At 36.9% G+C, this 13,241-nt stretch overlaps 1 protein-coding gene across 10 annotated transcripts in view; it reads left to right on the top strand.

The window, feature by feature from the left end:
• Positions 1-2,526: 2,526 nt before the first annotated feature.
• LOC141393585 (uncharacterized) overlaps positions 2,527-13,241 on the top strand; it is a 74,535-nt gene continuing 63,820 nt past the window's right edge. For 2 of the 10 annotated variants that reach the window (XM_073966745.1, XM_073966752.1), the window contains exons 1-2: positions 2,687-2,840; positions 3,977-4,194. The gene's annotated coding sequence lies outside the window, so the exon portion shown is untranslated. Of the gene's footprint in view, positions 2,841-3,976; positions 4,195-13,241 lie in introns of all 10 variants that reach the window. The other 8 variants (XM_073966749.1, XM_073966751.1, XM_073966747.1 and 5 more) reach the window with 5 other exon arrangements.

A 13,241-nucleotide genomic window follows, 5' to 3' on the forward strand; every position in this document is an offset into this window, starting at 1 on the left:
CCCTCCATGGGTCTTATATTTTATAGAAGTCCCTTGCAAGGGGTCTTATATTATATAGAAGACAATTCCAAAGGTCTTATATCCTATAAAAGACCATTTCCAGGGCCTTTAGGGCCTATGTTCTACAGAAGACCTTTCCAAAGGCATTATATTCCACAGAAGACCCTTTCGAGGGTATTATACACCAAAGAAGGTCCTTCCAAGGGTCTTATATTCTATAGAATAACCTTTCAAGGTTCTTACATTCTATCGAAGACCCTTCCGAGGGTCTTATATTCTATAAAGGACCCTTACATAAGTATTATATTCAAGAAGACTCTTCCAAACACCTTATACTCTATAGAAGACCCTTTCCAGGGTCATACATTCTATCGTCTTATATTGCATAGAAGATCCTTCAAAGGGTCTTATATTATGTTGAAGACTCTTCCGAAGGTCTTAAATTCTACAGAAGGTCCTTCCAAGGGTCTTATATTCATAATATCCCATAGAAGACCCTTTCTAGGGTCTTATATTCAAAATAAGACTCTTGCCTCTGGTCGTCTGTAGATAGAAGACCTCCTATCGATCCTCAGAATCTTAGAAAGAAAGTATTTATCGGTCCTCTACAGATAGAAAAGCACCTACCTAGACATATAACTTTATATCGGTCCTCTACAGATAATACCTCCCATTAGTTTGTGGATAGAAGACTTGCTATTAGCCTTATATTTATGGAAGACTTCATATCGGTCCTCGTGTGGGTCCTCTATAAATAAAAGAGCTTTATATCTTAGAAGACCGCTATGCGAACTGAACTTCTCCCATGTGTCTTCTATAGATAGAAGGTCCTCTACAGAGAGAAGACAATTTATGGGAATTCAATTGACAGAAGTCGTCCTATTGCCTGTCTATAGACAGAAAACCTCCTTAGGGTCTTCTATGTACAGAAAACCTCCTTCGGGTCTTCTACTATGTACAGAAGACCTCCTATCGATCCACCTAACCTCATGTGGCTCTTCCATGGATAGAAGATTTTCAATGGGTCTTCTATTGATAAAAGACTTCCACTATCGGACCTACAAAGATGAAAGGTCCACCTTCATTTCTTCTTTAGGTAAAAGACTTCCCACCGGAAGACCACATATTTGTCTTTTATTGGCTGCAGACCTTCTATACCTCTTTTATGGTAGGTTGTCTTCTATGGATGGAATACCGCTTACGGGTCTTCTATTGATAGAAAACTTCCTATCGGTTATCTAAAGATGGAAGGTCCAACTGTAGGCCCTCTATAACTGAGTCTTCTTTTAATGGAAGATCTTTGTGGGTCTTTTATGAACAGATCATCTTGTGTGGGTCATTTATCGTCTTTCTATATATATAAGACCTCCTATTGATCCTGTAAAGATATGTATTCTATAGTATAGAGACCTCCCACCGGTCCTCTACAATAGAAGACTACATATGGGTCTTCTATAGACAAAAAACCTCGTATGGCACTTTTTTGGAGAGAACACATCTTATGGGTCTTCTATGGATGAAAGACATCCTATGAGTCTTCTATTTATAGAAGGCCTTCTATCAGTCTTCTGAAGATGGAAGGTTGACTTGTAGGTCTTCTATAGGCAAAAAACTTCCCACCGATCCTCTACAGAGAAAATACCACGTCCTTTATGGATAGAAGATCTCCAATAGAATAGAAGCCCTCATATCGGTTCTTTTATAGAAAGAAGATCTCCTATCTGTCTTTTAAAAATATAAGACTTTCTTTGGGTCATATTTGGAGACAAGACCTCCTAATCGAATTCTATATATAGAGTGGCTCCTGAAGGGGTTTCTTTGGATATAATATCTCAAATCGGGCTTGTATATAAAGAAGAGATCTCCAATCATTCTTAGGTAGTATACCTAAGGTCTATTCTCTCCTATACATATGTACACTAGCGGTCATCTGAATAGGTTTGATTTTTTTTCTTTTTATATGTTAAGGTATCTTCTGATGTGTTCGTATTACAGATCCATACTATTTAGTTTTTGAGAGTCCTATACTATATACAAAAAAATATAAATTTTCCGGATTCCTTACTGTATGTCGCTTGCCCCCAATAACCCAATTCCAAAGCACTGTGCCGCATATTTATTTGCTAAGTGATAAACAACAACATACAACAACATAAAAACTCAAATCAACAACACACACCGGAGTTAGGTAGTTTTGGCAGCAACAGAAGCCAAGAGTCTGCAACAGTAAATAGCACGTGGGCGTATGAAAATGTGTGCGTTGCTCTGAGAAACTGCAACTCTGATGAGAGAAATTTGTATCCAAAGAGGCTGTTGAAGATACTCAGAGACCAACAGAAATACAATGGAGCAACAAGTGTGCTCCAAAGAGCCAACTCTTGGACCAATACTTGGATCCATTGGAGTCAGCAGCAACAACCACATCTTGTTTGCGATCTCATGTTATTATCCCCACTCACATACACTCTCTCGCACTCACGAAGAAATAACTGTGACTGTTACATTTGATGTTTGCCAACTGCCGTTGTTCGTTGCTGTTCGTTCGTGTGTTTCGGGCACCTACCTTATTTCGCTAGGCCCTGAGTGTGCTGCTGTTACACCGTGTGTATGTCTGAGAGTGTAGTGGTGTGCTGTGTGTTCTTTTCGTTGGTTAGTTGATGTTGCTCTGTTTTGATTATTTGGCCGTAGAGCAAATCGTCAGTCAACGTTTGCACCTTGACCAAAGCAGTCCGGGTTCTGGTGGTGTCGTAAAAGATGAAGAAATAGAAAAAAGAAACGATTCTGGAAATTTGAATATCGAAGTAAATCAAAGAGTTATTAAAACACTTATTTTCTTGCTCGTACGTGTGTTTATGGCTTCTAAAGACTGTGATTTATAGAAAAAATAGACAAATTGACATTTATAAATTGCGTTTAATTACAACATTGTTGCAACACAACCAAACTGCAATGCCATCAATCAAATGAGAAGTGTATGAGTGACCACCCAAAATGTGACATCCCAGCAATTCTGTTGTGATAGCTATCATCAAAAGTCTATTTCATAGTACTTGGATGTCGTGTGACAATTTTAACAAATACCTTTCTGGCGATTTGGGTTAGACGACTCCTTATGTGGTTGTTGTTTTTATGTGTGTTTTTTTGCATGCGATGAGTGATGTTGCAATTGTCGCTGGTGCTGTGTGTGCGCCTCTTTAAAGTGCGTGAGTTTGGTGGGGTTGCCTTCTGGTTTTTAATGGCCCCCAACTCATCACAAGTGTCAAATGAAGAACAACAAAAACATAAAAGGTGCGTGCTTGCCATGCCGCTGCTGCTGTTGCCTCTTCTGGCCATTGACTAATGGAATATTATTTTAATTTTTATTGTTCTTTTAACGGATGGCTGGTGGTTGGATGGTTGCTGGTCAGATAGGCAGACAGTTGAGCGTCTAAAGATTTCACAAATCACTTTTGGCACTTTAAATAGGATCATCAGCATTAACATCAGCATCAGCTCTCATCGCATGGCAAGTATCCGACACAAAGAGTGGGTTGGTTGGTTTGGTTGCTCATCTCCATCCGTCCAGTCATTTGAAGTTCTGGTTCCGGCATTGAATGACGCGTGATTTGTGTGTGATATTTCTTCGATTCGAATAAAATAAAATTCCAAACACTAAACCAACGATATTTTATGTTGTCAAATTGCGAAATTCAAGAAAAATTGTGAAAAATTGGATAACAAAAAAAAAAAACAACAAAAAACTGATGTCAATGCCAATTAATAAAAATATCACCGGCCGCCAATCTATACAAATTTATAATAAACCAATAAGCCATGCAAAACATTTAATGTCGGTATCTGTGTGTGTGTGAAATTTGTGCAATAAAATCCAAAATAAAAATGGAAATAAAAATAAAATCACAAAACCAAAAAAACGATCTATAAAATATACTCTTCGTGTGATTTTTAACGGTTTAATGTTTTTGTATTTTTTTAGCAGAGTTGTTCACAGTTAATGACAATTGCATTGCGTGTGTGGAAGGCATTTTTTTAAGAAGCAGAAGAAGTGTTAACGAAGAAAATACATTTAATAAAAAAACCTCTTCAAATTAAAAGAACGCCACAATCGAAGGACATTCACAGTTAAAAACAACAACAGCAGCAGCAACACCAACAAATGTTGTCGGCAATTTACGAACTTGTCATTTAAAAAGGGTAAGTCAGCAGCAGCATGCATGCAAAACTTGTATCAAAATTTGATTTCTTCTTGATTAAATTCCATGGAAAAAATGAAAAGTGATTTTTGATGTTTGTTATGGAAGAATGTGTGTTGAAGGAAAGATATTGGAGGGTGAGGGTTTGAGGAACAATTTACGAATATGTGATATTTTATGTTTATTGGAGATCAAAAACATTATCACGGAATTATTGCTCAAAGGTTTTATGCACATACAACATCTTGTAAGGATTTGAGTAAATTTAGAAGTGAAAACTGCAAAGTGTTGCTTCTAATACACGGATAACTCTATAGTGATTTATTCTATGGGACGAATTCGAAGTCGTAGGAAATGGTGTAATTAAGTGTTTGAGCCTTGTATTACATAAGTTTATTCCGCGGCTTTGCAAATATTAGAATTTTTGTACAAATTGCTCATTGGGAAATTGTTGAATTTTTGCATGTGGTAAAAACTAAAAATGTTTTACAATCAATCAATCCGAGTTTCACCCTTACAAAATTCGCGAACTATTAACATATTCTATATAGTATGACTGTAATTCTTTAAAATTAAGTGTTTTAGGAGGGATCCCATAATGTCGACCATTAAAATTCATTTTCGTGGAAGCTGTGTTTGCATCAATGTAGAAAAATGGGTTGAAGCCACAAGTATTTTTTATGTTCCCTTCCGATTTATGGCTTAAGCTTGCAGTTCATAGACCTATGCCAAAAGAAAGACTGAAATAATACTACAGGGCAATATGATACTATCGTATGATTTTTCGACATATCCACTGCATCCACCTAAAATTTATGCTGACATTTTGAAGCCGCAATTTCGGGGTTATTTGAATGTTTATAATAATCCGGACGCGCAACAAGATAATATTTAGAATTCTTAACAGGATTGCAGAACTCGTGATTTTACATCGTATAATGTATATCTCATGAGTGTGCTCCATACAACATCCTAGTAATTGGAGTCTAAAGACCAAAATTTTATGTCTTTTTAATTTTCAAATATTTTGAATGCTTGTAATTTCAATATTACTCTTAATTTCCTATCCTTATAAGTTATCACAGTAAGCAACTAAGCTTTCACGATGGTAAACCATAATTCTTGATCAAGTTGTAGCAGTACACATTAATTATTGTATGGGATTTTAGCGAAATAGTTGGAGAACTCCTAAATATTTATACCCTACCCTATACACATAATGGTCGTAGACCCTTACTTATATATACCAATGAATGTCTCGACGAGCAGAGTCGATCTGGCTATGTGTGTCCGTCCGTCCGTCTGTCCATCTAAACCTTGTAATCACGCTACAGGTCACAATTTTGATCGGATCGTCACGAAATTTTGGATATTGGTAGGCCCGGAGGGGAAGAAGCCCATTGATTTTGGTGATGGTCGGATAATATTTATGGACCGGAATGGGCAAAAAACTTATTTGGATAAAAAGACAACGTTTTTTTCCAAAGCGAATATCACAGCTTCTATAAGGGGTATACCAAAAGCAAAACCTGACTGAGAAAGTAGAAAATCTTTAAAATTATGCAATTGGCGTAGGTGATAAAATAATAGAGATATCGCAATAGTCGGTAATACATCCCTTTTTCCACTTTTTCTGAAATCACACTACAGGTCGGAATTTTGATCGGATCATCACGAAATTTTCTCACAGAGATAGAAGCCTATTGATGTTGGTGATGTCGATAGTAGTCAAATATAAAATTAAATATTAATTATTTTGGTTCAGTTCACCTTAAGTCATTTGGTATAAAAGCCAGATAGGTGAAAACTTTCGTATCTCCCTAAAAGAAATGGTTTCGAGTGAAAAGATTATGCACAGAGGTAGTGGTGTAGGGTATCACATAGTCGGCCTCGTACTGACTATAGCCTTTTCTCACTTGTTTTATTATTTGTTAATTTTCCGCGAAAGTAATAATAAATTTAATAAATATTTGAACGTCTACGAATAGATATCGAATGCTGTTCACGATTTATGCATAAATTTTCTCATGACATCAAATAAGAAATTTTTAAATATTTTTTCTTTATATGAGGCTAAAAACCGTAATAACTTTTGCGCGCATCGTCCAATTTTGTGAACGCGTACAGATTTGAAACCAGAATTTTTTCCTTAACCTCTATATCAAAAATTGTAGATGTGATCGCAAAAAAAAATTTTAATTTTTTCAAATGTAATTGCAAACGAAATTTGGTTTTTACCATATGCAAGTTTTTTTTTTTAAATATGAAAACAAATATTTTACATATGCGAAATGAATCCATAAATTTGAACTAAAACTTAACCCTTCGACCAAATTAGACCACAATCGTAGAAAATAAGGACTGGATATTTGCATAAATCGAATATATGGAAAATATATAGTAATCATTTGACCTCAATTGGATCAAAAATACGAGTTCATAAAATTCCGCTATATATTGAGGAGAATATGACCGAAGGAAGGGTTGTTGTAAACCTCTATTACAATTCACCATTTGCTTAAAAATCTGTTTGTCTTCAAGGTCTGAAAATATTTTCGATCTTTTCCAGTAAAGTAGGTCACGTAGATTTATATGGGAAAAGTCTCCAAATGTTTATTCTGAGATATTGGAGGGAATTTTAAAATTTGTTCATCAAATTTTCGTGTTCACTTTATTCCACATAACCACTCCATTCCAAGAGGCGTTAATTATTATTCTTTTACTATGTACATCTAAAGACAAATATGATATGTATTTTGTATAAAAAAATATTTCCCACGAAAAGAAGATTTTTCTCATATCAACCGATTATATATTTAACTCAATGATATGGAAGCTCAATTTTATTGCCAATTTTATTGTGTGTCTAACGACTTGAAGAGAAACTTTACATGGTTGGAATTAAGCCAAATGGGTTGCTAAAAGTTTACTTGAAATTTTCCCAGTGGAATATAATGACGAACTCACTCTGGTATCCACAGCTCGATGACAAGAGGAATTCATACTTATTGTCGTAAATCCAACTGACACTAAGTTTTCCGATGATGGCCTTCACCATAGTGTTTTCATTATAAGTTTAGGTTTCAATTTTCGCATGCATCCTTATCCGTGATTTTTAGCCTCTTTCAATGGTGACTGTTACCGTTGGTAAAGTTTGAGATGATATCGATAGACTCATGTGTTATTATACACTCAGCCTTTAGGCTAACGAGGGGATATGCACTTTGATACGATCAAAAATTTGCCTCATCAAAATAGTGGCTTTAGACCAGGGTCGCGCTGTCTTTGCAAAGAAGTATAGTGAGGGCGCCCACTGAGTTGTTTTTGCATTTGCTTCTCTCTCTCACGTACAGTGTACGTGTAAATAAACAAACGATGAATATCACGTGGTTGTTGTTATACCCTCAGCATTTATGCTAACGAGGGTATATACACTTTCATACGGGCAAAATGTGCCTCATCGAAATAATGGATTTAGACCCTAAGTATGTTTGGACGAAATGTGTTTCAGACAATTTGGAGTCGATTGAGCAATGTCCGTCCGTCTGTCTGTCTGTCTGTCTGCCTGTCTGGCTGGCTGGAGCGCACGATAACTCTCGAACGGATGAACCGATTCGGTTCAAATTTTGGCTTTCGTAATATTTGCCCAAACTTAGTTTAAGTTCGAAGATGAGCTATATCGGTCCACTCCTTCCGGTACCTCCCCCACAAAAGTTCGAAAATGTTCGGAAAATTTGTGCGCACGATAACTCTTGAAGGGAGTAACCGATTTAGTCCACACTTTGCCCATCATGGAGCGTGTACCAGACTTATATCAGGTTTTAATATGGACTCAATCGGTCCATCCCGTCGGGTAACTCCCACATAAAAATTTGGAAAAGTTCAGTTTAGGACCATCTCTCGAATCGCTTTGATTTTTGCTTTAGCAACTTGTATTCACTGCCCTTCATACGACGGTATAAGTTTCATCAGGGGCAAGTCCATACTTCCTGAGAAAATAGCCTGAAAGTTGCAAAAAAACCCTATGACACCGTGTGAGAAGGTTGGAGCGCAAAATAACTCTCGAACAGGTCTGCCGATTCGGTCCAAAGTTTGGCCTTAGTAATATTTTGTCCAAACATAGTTTAAGTTCGAAGATAAGCCTTATCGGTCCACTCCTTCAGGTACCTCCCCCACAAAAGTTCAAAAATGTTCGGAAAATTTGTTCATACGGTAACTCTTGAAGGGAGTGGCCGAATTGGTCCATACTTTACACATCCAAATATATCTACCAGATATAGATCAGGTTCAAATATGGACTATATTTGTCCACTCAATCCGGTGCCTCCCACACAAAATTTAGGATACATGTTCACTTTAAGACCTGCTCTCGAATCACTCTGATTTTTGTTGAAGTAACTTGCATTCGCTGCCTCAATTGCGATGGTAAAAGTTGTTTCAGGGGCAAGTCCATACTTTTTGAGCAAACATCCCTGAAGTTGTAAAAAACCCCTATGGTACCATATGTAGTGGCTGGAGATCCATTCTTTTTAGTATCTCCTCCGCAAAACTTTTGATCTTCAATCCTAATCAACATTTTTGTCAGTTCAAACGCCCAACATTTTAAAAACTCCCTAAATAAATGCGTTTTTTGGGAAAAATTTGTTTCAATATACACGGGCTGAGGGTATATCTCTGTCGGCAAAGCCGACTGATACTTTTTTACTTGTTTTTTTCACCCATGCATACACATATGCTATAGTATTGATGGTAATATTATGGGCGACGCTGCTAAAGTATGTTTGGACGAAATCTGTTTCAGACTGTCTGTATGTCTAGCTGGCTGATGCGCACGATAACTCTCGAACCATCCGATTCATTCAAAAATGTGGCATTTGTAATATTTTGTCCAAACTTAATTAAATTCGAAGATGGGCCATATATGTTTACCCCTTCGGGTACCTACCCCACAAAAGTTCAAAATTTTTCGGTAAACTGATGGCCACGATAACTATCGAAGGGATTAAGCGATTTGGACCATACTTTGCACATCTTAATATTTCCAACAGACATAGATCCCGTTCGAATATGGACTTCCCACACAAAACTTCGGAAAAGAGCAGTTTAAGATCTCCTCTCCCATCGCTTTGTTTTTTTTTCCAACATATTGCCCTAGAAGCCCTTTTTACGAAGGTACAAGTTTTTTCAGGAGCAAGAAAATGAGGAATCACCGGAATGATGTAAAAAAACCTCTACGGCCGCCGTATGTAGTGACTAGTGTGCACGACAACTCTTGAATGGGATACCGCGTTAGTCCAAATTTTGCATATTTTAAGATGTTCCTTCCAATTTTAGATAATATTCAAAGATAGTGTTTATTGGTCCCCCCTTTCGGTATCTCCTTCACAACAGTTCAAAATTATTGTCAAAAATAGTACTCGTTATATTTCTTAAACAGAACAACTGATTTGGTCCAAAGTTTGGAACTGATAATACTTTGCCCAAACTTATTTTATGTTTAACCAGTAAGGAAAGGATCAAAGGCTGACTACATGACACCCTACATCACCACGATTTCAATATAATCTAGGTTAATTGCGTCGAATTTTCCAATTTTAATCAACATGTCTGTCCAATTTTGTATTTGGCCGAAAATATATACGGGATCTATATCCAAATCTGAACCGATTTCCATATAATTTGGAACATTTATTTCTAGACCAAATTCCGTCACTCATTCCAAATTTCATTGAAATCGGTGATATATAGCGTGTTTTGTAAGTAAAATACCTCAAATAGAGTGAAAATACATATGGGAGCTACATATATCCAAATCTGAACCGATTTCAATTTAATTTGGTAAACTTTTTTCTAGTGCAAATTCCGTCACAAATTGGACACACATAGTGTGATTGGTGCACCAAATATCTCGAATCAGGAGAAAATATATATTGGAGCTATATCTAAATCTGAACCGGTTTGCACCAAAGGCAATAGCGTTCTTAATAAGGGTAAAAAATCATCTTCCCGAATTTCCAGCTGAATCGGATAATAAATGCGACCTGTACGTTGCAAAGAAAAATACATGGACAGATACGACTCAGAAAGTGATTTAATGTATATCTCCAAAGGAAACTATAGGTCTGTCTCGCTTTTTTGCATGTTACATACAAATGCACAAATAAATAATACAAATAATACAATGTGGTGTAGGTTATAAAAATTGGACACATTGGTCCACTTTTTAGGCTTCCTCCCTCACGAAAGTTCAACATTTTTGTTTAAGTGTCGTTTAAAGTCTCTTCTGGCATCCTTTGGAAATTTTTACCGAAGGTACTGCTTGTGGTCCTGTTCACGGCGACAATTCCATGCTTCCTGATATGAGGTTCCAAAGCTCTAAATTTTACGGTGAAATGGTTGGTGGATGCGATATCTAACGCGGAGAAGGCGGTCCGTTCCTTCAGGTACCTTCTCCACAACACCTTTGAACTTTAATCCAAATCCAAAACAAATCTGAAAACCCCTTGAATACATTGCTTTGGTTTTGGTTTCGTAGCCGATATTCGGCTATTTATAGATGAAAGATTCAATTCACACAGGCTGAGGGTATATCTCTGTCGACAAAACAGACTGATACATGTTTGTTTGTTGTTCTTGTTGTAGCAGCATAGCAAATTACGTTGAAGCATAGGTTTGATGCTGGGTTTGCCACTGGGTTGGCCGCTGGCCGAAACACTATAGTTGCGGGTCAATCCGTTACGAAAGGATCCGCTGCGGTGGGATTGAATTTGATCTTGTGACTTGATCGGTTGACGGACTCTCGTTCTTATGAATATAGAGGTGTCTACATCTGATGCTGCAATGTTTATTTGGAACAGCCAAGCTTAATTCTCTTGTAGGAAGTATGTGGAAGCTAGTTTTGCCATGGTTGTGCCACAGAAATTTCACAGATATGTACGATCTTGTCGGGTGCACTTTCACATATAGAGACAGTGAGAAAGCTACTATCACGTAATTACACTTTTTTATTCTAAGTGAGCATAAAATACATTGAAATTTACTCTCACTGAGAGCAAAGTGCACACACTCTTTGTATTACTTGTGTTATATTCTCTCTATTCCAGCATCGCAAGATTGGGCGGACGTGTGCGCTCAGTGAATGTTTCTCTCTCCACATACAATTATAATATAATAATTGTTCCACAAACATCCCAGGACAAGGGAGACTTCTCTCATATCATTTAGTGCACCCCGATTCATATTAAGCTCAATGATATGGGACCTACAGTTTATCGCCGAGTCCGAACGCCGTGTCCTAAGACACCACTTGACAAGACACCACCACTTTACAGGAAATGTCACCAACATTACTGAGAGGTATTTTGCCACACTTGAAATTTTTGATGTTGCCTGGTCGGGCAATCGAACAAACGACATTCTGCGTGCAAGGCGGATGTGCATACCATTCAATTAATTAAAAAAGCATGCACTCCCACAATGACACCTTGCAAAGTATGCAAAAGAATAATATGGTGGTCATCCCTACCCTATTCACTGATCGTGCATATCGTATTGGCCACCAGTCTGGTAGTAGTGTCGACTACGAAATCCGACCTGCGACCTTTTTCTGGTGTAAGATAGACCTTATTCGCCTTACCAAGAGGATAGTGACCTGGAAACTCTTTGGAGCACAACAACTGTTTAGGAGCACTCTAAGTAGTAATCCAAAAGGAAAAATGCATCTGCGAATTAATATGGAGCCGATCGAGTGTTTGACTGTAAAGTTCTATTCCAGGAGTCACATATCCACTGGAAGAATTTTTCCTACATCAGTTGTATTTTATTTCGGAAGATCGATCAGTTAATAGTGGCTTAAAACGCTTAGGCGTTGGTAACATTTTCCCTTTTTTGAAGAGGATTTTGCTTCATACCCGAGATAGGGATGTAATCAGAGCTAAAATTAGATAGGAACAATTTTGCCAAGTTTAAGCATAGTTATTGGGTAGATATTCATCATTGAATACCTCAGTCGCTCTTAAGCAAAAATGCTCTGGAAATACCCCAAAATACCCCATTTTTTTGTATTTGTCCGCTGATGATGTTCCTTTTGGAATTCTGACACTACTCTAAAGCATTGGTGCTCAAATATTTTGTACATTAGCCTCTCTAAGAAAGTCTTTCCTTTGCTAAACAACGACAGAAGAGGGTGTGTTCTTGTTTATCCGATTACGTATATGGATGGCTGACCATAGCCGCTCTAAAGTCTGAAAAGCAAAAGTCGGTTTTCGCTATTTTGAATGTTGGCGAATGCGCAATACATTAAAAACATTGCTTATACGCCTAGAGACCAAAGCTTTAAACGACTTTTTTAAATGTTTTTAACCGTTTCTTTACTCTCTTAAATATAGTCAATCCCGATTAAGATACGAAGAGTACTGCCGCGAAATATATTTTCTATACTGAACCACGTCATTGTTAAATTATCACCTTATTCATGTAAAAAGTTGTAGTCCGGAATGACTAACACTTATAATTCAACTAATTTTTTGGTATCGAACAATTAACACTCATTATCCGGACGAAGTTTATTTTTAATATTTATTTTAATGTTCAGTTTAGAGACTCTTCCTGACATCTTACAACTTTATCACTACCCCATAGTAAGCAACCGTTAATAACATCAATATCCAAAGAATTCTCTTAATTAAAGAAATCGCATTTTATATCCACTTTCGAAATAAAAACGGAGATAGATCATTGAGTTATAATAAGGATGCAAACGTATTTCCTATACCTAATTGATTACATTACAAATTATTCCTGAAATATGTTTGTTTTTCTAACATTCTAATTAATGGCTTGCATATCCGCTATCTTTTCTATCCCCCTCATCTCCTATAATTCATGGCCATACCAACAACTCCTGCCCCACCCACAAATATTTGATAATGAAGTTCAAATTTATAGCCACCTATCAACACAATGCCTATTTATCTAACTAACCAAGCAGCCATATGAATTATTACCTTTATAATTTGAAAAAAGATTTTTTTCTGGGTGAGCTTTACA

This window comes from Musca autumnalis, unplaced genomic scaffold (genome assembly GCF_047663935.1).
Source record: "Musca autumnalis isolate F117 unplaced genomic scaffold, ASM4766393v1 scaffold_2, whole genome shotgun sequence".
In the NCBI taxonomy this organism is placed as follows: domain Eukaryota; kingdom Metazoa; phylum Arthropoda; class Insecta; order Diptera; family Muscidae; genus Musca; species Musca autumnalis.